Here is an 8,399-nt window from a genome sequence, read left to right as displayed (position 1 = left end):
CCTCACATATAAAGGGAGACCTATAAGACTCGTGACTGATCTCTCTTTTGAAACTTGGCAGCCAGAAAGGATTGGCACGAAATCTTCAGTGTGCTGAACAGAAAAAATATGCAGCCGAGAATCCTTTATCCAGCAAGTCTGTCATTTAGAATAGAAGGAGAGATAAAGGTCTTCCCAAACAAACAAAAACTGAAGGAATTTGTCACCACTAAACCAGCCCTACAAGGGATCCTAAGGGGGATCCTGTGAGACAAAGTACCAGAGACATCGCTACAAGCATAAAACATACAGACATCACAATGACTCTAAACCCGTATCTTTCTATAATAACACTGAATGTAAATGGATTAAATGCGCCAACCAAAAGACATAGGGTATCAGAATGGATAAAAAAACAAGACCTATCTATTTGCTGTCTACAAGAGACACATTTTAGATCTGAGGACACCTTTAGATTGAGAGTGAGGGGATGGAGAACTATTTATCATGCTATTGGAAGCCAAAAGAAAGCTGGAGTAGCCATACTTATATCAAACAAACTAGACTTTAAATTAAAGGCTGTAACAAGAGAGGAAGAAGGGCATTATATAATAATTACATGGTCTATCCATCAGGAAGAGCTAACAATTATAAATGTCTATGCACCGAATACCGGAGCCCCCAAATATATAAACCAATTACTCACAAACATAAGCAACCTTATTGATAAGAATGTGGTCATTGCAGGGGACTTTAACACTCCACTTACAGAAATGGATAGATCATCTAGACACACGGTCAATAAAGAAACAAGGGCCCTTAATGATACATTGGATCAGATGGACTTGACAGATATATTTAGAACTCTGCATCCCAAAGCAACAGAATATACTTTCTTCTCGAGTGCACATGGAACATTCTCCAAGATAGATCATATACTGGGTCACAAAACAGCCCTTCATAAGTTTACAAGAATTGAAATTATACCATGCATACTTTCAGACCACAATGCTATGAAGCTTGAAATCAACCACAGGAAAAAGTATGGAAAACCTCCAAAAGCATGGAGGTTAAAGAACACCCTACTAAAGAATGAGTGGGTCAACCAGGCAATTAGAGAAGAAATTAAAAAATATATGGAAACAAACGAAAATGAAAATACGACAATCCAAACGCTTTGGGACGCAGCGAAGGCAGTCCTGAGAGGAAAATACATTGCAATCCAGGCCTATCTCAAGAAACAAGAAAAATCCCAAATACAAAATCTAACAGCACACCTAAAGGAAATAGAAGCAGAACAGCAAAGGCAGCCAAAACCCAGCAGAAGAAGAGAAATAATAAAGATCAGAGCAGAAATAAACAATATAGAATCTAAAAAAACTGCAGAGCAGATCAACGAAAACAAGAGTTGGTGTTTTGAAGAAAAATAAACAAAATTGACAAACCTCTAGCCAGGCTTCTCAAAAAGAAAAGGGAGATGACCCAAATAGATAAAATCATGAATGAAAATGGAATTATTACAACCGATCCCTCAGAGATACAAACAATTATCAGGGAATACTATGAAAAATTATAGGCCAACAAATTGGACAACCTGGAAGAAATGGACACATTCCTAAACACCCACACTCTTCCAAAACTCAATCAGGAGGAAATAGAAAGCTTGAACAGACCCATAACCAGCGAAGAAATTGAATCGGTTATCAAAAATCTCCCAACAAATAAGAGTCCAGGACCAGATGGCTTCCCAGGGGAGTTCTACCAGACGTTTAAAGCAGAGATAACACCTATCCTTCTCAAGCTATTCCAAGAAATAGAAAGGAAAGGAAAACTTCCAGACTCATTCTATGAAGCCAGTATTACTTTGATTCCTAAACCAGACAGAGACCCAGTAAAAAATGAGAACTACAGGCCAATATCCCTGATGAATATGGATGCAAAAATTCTCAATAAGATACTAGCAAATCGAATTCAATGGCATATAAAAAGAACTATTCACCATGATCAAGTGGGATTCATTCCTGGGATGCAGGGCTGGTTCAACATTCGCAAATCAATCAACGTGATACATCACATTAATAAAAAAAAAGAGAAGAACCATATGATCCTGTCAATCGATGCAGAAAAGGCCTTTGACAAAATCCAGCACCCTTTCTTAATAAAAACCCTTGAGAAAGTCGGGATAGAAGGAACATACTTAAAGATCATAAAAGCCATTTATGAAAAGCCCACAGCTAACATCATCCTCAACGGGGAAAAACTGAGAGCTTTTTCCCTGAGATCAGGAACACGACAGGGATGCCCACTCTCACTGCTGTTGTTTAACATAGTGTTGGAAGTTCTAGCATCAGCAATCAGACAACAAAAGGAAATCAAAGGCATCAAAATTGGCAAAGATGAAGTCAAGCCTTCGCTTTTTGCAGATGACATGGTATTATATATGGAAAATCCAATAGACTCCACCAAAAGTCTGCTAGAACTGATACATGAATTCAGCAAAGTTGCAGGATACAAAATCAATGTACAGAAATCAGTTGCATTCTTATACACTAACAATGAAGCAACAGAAAGACAAAGAAAGAAACTGATCCCATTCACAATTGCACCAAGAAGCATAAAATACCTAGGAATAAATCTAACAAAGATGTAAAAGATCTGTATGCTGAAAACTATACAAAGCTTATGTAGGAAATTGAAGAAGATATAAAGAAATGGAAAGACATTCCCTGCTCATGGATTGGAAGAATAAATATTGTCAAAATGTCAATACTACCCAAAGCTATCTACATATTCAATGCAATCCCAATCAAAATTGCACCAGCATTCTTCTCAAAACTAGAACAAGCCATCCTAAAATTCATATGGAAGCACAAAAGGCCCCGAATAGCCAAAGTAATTTTGAAGAAGAAGACCAAAGCAGGAGGCATCACAATCCCAGACTTTAGCCTCTACTACAAAGCTGTCATCATCAAGAGAGCATGGTATTGGCACAAAAACAGACACATAGACCAATGGAATAGAATAGAAACCCCAGAACTAGACCCACAAACGTATGGCCAACTCATCTTTGACAAAGCGGGAAAGAACATCCAATGGAAAAAAGACAGTCTCTTTAACAGATGGTGCTGGGAGAACTGGACAGCAACATGCAGAAAGTTGAAACTAGACCACTTTCTCACACTATTCACAAAAATAAACTCAAAATGGATAAAGGACCTGAATGTGAGACAGGAAACCATCAAAACCTTAGAGGAGAAAGCAGGAAAAGACCTCTCTGACTTCAGCCGTAGCAATCTCTTACTTGGCACATCCCCAAAGGCAAGGGAATTAAAAGCAAAAGTGAATTACTGGGACCTTATGAAGATAAAAAGCTTCTGCACAGCAAGGAAACAACCAACAAAACTAAAAGGCAACCAACGGAATGGGAAAAGATATTTGCAAATGACATATCAGACAAAGGGCTAGTATCCAAAATCTATAAAGAGCTTACCAAACTCCACACCTGAAAAACAAATAACCCAGTGAAGAAATGGGCAGAAAACATGAATAGACACTTCTCTAAAGAAGACATCCGGATGGCCAACAGGCACATGAAAAGATGTTCAACGTCGCTCCTTATCAGGGAAATACAAATCAAAACCACACTCAGCTATCACCTCACGCCAGTCAGAGTGGCCAAAATGAAGAAATCAGGAGACTATAGATGCTGGAGAGGATGTGGAGAAACGGGAACCCTCTTGCACTGTTGGTGGGAATGCAAATTGGTGCAGCCGCTCTGGAAAGCAGTGTGGAGGTTCCTCAGAAAATTAAAAATAGACCTACCCTATGACCCAGCAATAGCACTGCTAGGAATTTATCCAAGGGATACAGGAGTACTGATGCATAGGGGCACTTGTACCCCAATGTTTATAGCAGCACTCTCAACAATAGCCAAATTATGGAAAGAGCCTAAATGTCCATCAACTGATGAATGGATGAAGAAATTGTGGTTTATATACACAATGGAATACTACGTGGCAATGAGAAAGAATGAAATATGGCCTTTTGTAGCAACGTGGATGGAACTGGAGAGTGTGATGCTAAGTGAAATAAGCCATACAGAGAAAGACAGATACCATACGGTTTCACTCTTATGTGGATCCTGAGAAACTTAACAGAAACCCATGGGGGAGTGGAAGGGAAAAAAAAAAAAAAAAGAGGTTAGAGTGGGAGAGAACCAAAGCATAAGAGACTGTTAAAAACTGAGAACAAACTGAGGGTTGATGGGGGGTGGGAGGGAAGGGAGGGTGGGTGATGGGTATTGAGGAGGGCACCTTTGGGGATGAGCACTGGGTGGTGTATGGAAACCAATTTGACAATAAATTTCATATATTAAAAAAAAAAAGAAAAGGAGTAAACTATATATGTTTGTAAATGATATAATCTTATATAAAGAAAATTATAAAGAATATACAAAACATCCATTAGAACTAATAAATGAATTCACAAAGTCACACAATACAATGTCAACATACAGAAATTACATATATTTAAATTCCACCAGTGAATAATCAAAAAGAGAGTTGAGAAAAATTCCATTTACAATAGCTTTGAAGAATAAGAACATACATATTTAGGAATAAATTTAACCAAGAAAGTGTAAGATTTATATATTAAAAGCTATAAAACCCTGATAAAGGAAAGTACAATATATTCTCTAGATATATCTGGAGTTTGAAAATGGGACTACATATTGCAAATCTACAGGATTAATAAATTATATTCAGATTATTCTGGACTTGATATCAAGATTGGCTTTGTGTTTAAACCATAGATTATTCTAATTTCCTTTTCAAAATTTTCTAAATTTTGAAGGGAAACAGTATATATAGCAAACAAGGAAAATTTTAGGTACAATTCAATTGGAACTAGAAACAGAACACATATAATTATTCACATCTAAAATGACTTTGCTGTAAGTGAGGAAATAATGTCATGTATACCTAATCCTAAACTGTAGTCTCTTACATTAATCAATTCTCAGAGACTGAATTTATTGGGTAAATAGTAAGAAGGAGAAAGAGAGAAACAGAGAGGTAGAGAAAGACAGAAAGAGAAAGAGAAAAATTGAAGGAATCAGGTTAAAAAGAAGAAAGGGAACAAAAATGACAGTAAGAACAAGACAGGGGAACCATTAAAATGAAAATGAGTAATGACTCTAGAGAAGGAAGGCAAAACTTGAGGATTAATATACAGAATATAAATCTGTGGAACAGATGCACTAATTTAGACACTGTCACCAAGCCATGGCTTATACCTTATTTTCCTCATCTACAAAGTGAGATTGTTGAATCAGTGTTCCTTCAGGGTCTAAACGTACCTAAAGAGAAGACACATGGAAAAATGGGGAGTGTTCTCATCTTTTCCCACCAGCCATTCTACTCCCAAACCACTGCTGCCTCCAGGACATCTTCCTTTTCCATCAGTGCTTTCCCTTCGTCCAGTTACATGGGGTGGGTGGGTAGAGCAGACAGCAAAGTTACCTGTCAACTCTAAATGAATTCCAAGAAAAAATAAAAATCTGGCTACTGCTATCTACTCTAATAGGAAATTTGAAGCAGAGCTCAGATTATTAAAATGTGGGTGGTATGTGGATATATTTTCCAAATGTTGACACAGAACTATTATTTCTGTACAAATATCTTCACAACTCTCTCTCAGATGCGTTTGGTCCTGACTCCATAGATGACCGGATTAAGGGCCAGTGGGACAGCCACATAAAGATTAGCCAGAAGAATGTGGATATAGCGGGGAATGTTTCTGCCAAAACGGTGTGCCATAAAAGAAAAAAAAAGGCTGGTGTGTAAAAGCACAGCATGACACAGACATGAGAACCACAGGTATTGAGAGCCTTTAGCCGGGCATCGTGAGAAGGAAGGCGGAAAACTGCTCGAAGGATAAGCACATAGGAGGAGGCAATCAGGATCACATCCACAATGATATTAGAAATCACCATGAGCCCATAGATAATGTTGACCTTGATGGGTGCACAGGCCAACCGGGCAAGACCCATGTGCTCACAGTACATATGAGGGATGATGTGATGCCCACAGAAGGGCAACCTCAGAATGAGAAACACGAATGGAGTCACAAGAATTAAATTTCTTCCAACAACAAGAGAAGCTAGGATGCTGATGGTTTTATTGGTGAGGATCATGGTGTACTGGAGAGGGTTGCAGATGGCAACAAAGCGGTCATAAGCCATGGCCACCAGGAGAACGGTCTCCATTCCTGTAAACATGTGGATAAAGAACATCTGGGCAAGGCAGCCCCCAAAGCTGATCTCTTGTTGGTTGAACCAGAAGATGCCCAGCATTTTGGGGATGGTGGACGTGGACAGACCCAGATCGATCATAGACAACATGGCCAGGAAGTAGAACATGGGCTGGTGGAGACTGTGTTCAGTCTTGATCACAAAGAGAATGGTGATGTTCCCCACAAGGGCAATCAGGTACACAATGCAGAATGGGAAAGCAATCCAGATATGTACAGTTTCCAGTCCTGGGATTCCTAGCAGGTGAAACAAGGGGGGATGGAAGTGGGTGTCATTGATGGAAGTCATTCTCCCAGCAAGTGTCATTGAATTCCTGTTGAGGCATAGGTATCTCACTCTCATTATGACCTTTTCTTTATCAAGGTCCTGGAAAGATGTAAGAACTCTGTGTGTGTTAGAGTGCTATGGGTGGTGTGCTACAGGTCTTGGTATGAGTAGTTGGTTACAAACATTAGAGATTCTGCTCTTTGCAAAGGGTAATTGGGTAACTCTCTTTTTTTTAAAGAACTTTTATTTTTTAATATTTATTTATTTTGACAGAGAGAGATAGTGTGAGTGACTGGGGGGGGGGGCAGAGAGAGAGTGATAGAGAGAATCCCATGCAAGCTCTGCACTGTCAGCACAGAGCTTGACACAGGGCTTGAACTCACAAACCATGAGATCATGACCTGAGCTGAAAGCAAGAGTCAGAGACTAAACCGACTGAGCCACCCAAGCACCCCCTTTTTAAAAAATGTTTATTTACATATTTTGAGAAAGAGAGAGAGCAAGAGAAAGAATGTGAGCCAGGGAGAGGCAGAGAGAGGAAGACAGAGGATCCCAAGTGGGCTCTGCGCTGACAGCAGAGAGCCCAATGAGGGACTCAAACTCAGAAACCATGAGATCATGACCTGAGTTGAAGTCAGACACTTAACCCACTGAGCCACCCAGGCTCCATTCTGATTTCTTTTTAATCTCCCCTTTTTACTGATGCCCCAGGCCCTAGTAACCACCCTTCTACTTTATGTTACTGTGAGTTTGGCTTTTTTTTTTCAAGATTCCATAATAACTGAGATCGTGTAATATTTGTCTTTATGTGACTGGCTTATTTCACTTTGGTATTTTGTCCACAGATTCATCCATGTTGTTGCAATACAGGATATCCTTCTTTTTAAAGAATGTATAATATTCCATTGCATATATAGACCACCTTTTAAAGTTTCTTTCCCCACATAGAAATTTAAGATAAATTGGCAAAAGTGAATGTTAATCAGTGAAGTTTCTTTCCCATATGAAGTTTCTTTTTCAATAGCTGTTGACTTTTGTAACTGTTGAGAAAAATTTGAGATCAGATCTAATAATCTACTGCCTAGAGCTGGAAGAATGGGAAGTGATTGATTAATGGGCATAGGATTTCCTTTTGAATTGATGAAATTTTATAGAACTAGATAGTGTTAACAGTTGTACAATGTTGTGAATGTACTAAGTGCCACTGAATTGTAAAGTTAAAAATGGTTAAAGTGGCACTTTCATTTATATTTTATAATTTAAAAAAACTTCTGGTTATATAGATACCCCAAAAAGCCCAAAGACTTAGTCCAAGCATTTCAAAGACTGAAAACAGAGAATAAGGAAAAAGAAGGAGAAAAATAAAGTAAAATACTACCTGTTGTATATTTTATGTGAAATAACAAGAACTGACAATCGACCAAATAGCAGACAGCAAGGTTCATGGGGATTTCCCTAGAGCTTCTCTTCAGCAAGTTTAATGACAAAAGGGAATTCCTATTCATTTTAATTTCAATGTCTGAGACTCTCTGGCACCTGGAGACTTCATTATAAATCCCCTCAACACACACACACAAGGACAATTTATAAACATCTCTTAGGGCATATTGAGGGTGTATAAATACATAATTTCAGTAATTAAATTCACAGTTGCCAAATGACTTCCTAAGATGGAACATAGGGAATGTGGTAAGTGTTTGTGATCAATGCATCTGCAATGTGTGCTTAAGATTAGAATTTGGCTTCACAGAAATTGAGTTAAGACCTAGAGTATTGGGACTGGGAATGGTACAGATCACTGGTCTGGAGAAAGGTAGGAGGAAGACTAAGATTGGAGAGG

At 38.6% G+C, this 8,399-nt stretch overlaps 1 pseudogene; it reads right to left on the bottom strand.

The window, feature by feature from the left end:
- Positions 1–5,642: 5,642 nt before the first annotated feature.
- Positions 5,643–6,607, bottom strand: LOC128776108 (olfactory receptor 52E4-like; annotated as a pseudogene).
- Between the last annotated feature and the right edge of the window lie 1,792 nt (positions 6,608–8,399).

This window comes from Panthera pardus, unplaced genomic scaffold, assembly GCF_024362965.1.
Source record: "Panthera pardus isolate Hobbes unplaced genomic scaffold, ASM2436296v1 HiC_scaffold_12, whole genome shotgun sequence".
Classification (NCBI taxonomy): Eukaryota; Metazoa; Chordata; class Mammalia; order Carnivora; family Felidae; genus Panthera; species Panthera pardus.
The sequence above is the reverse complement of the archived record's forward strand: the minus strand, read 5'-3'. Positions and strand labels throughout refer to the sequence as shown.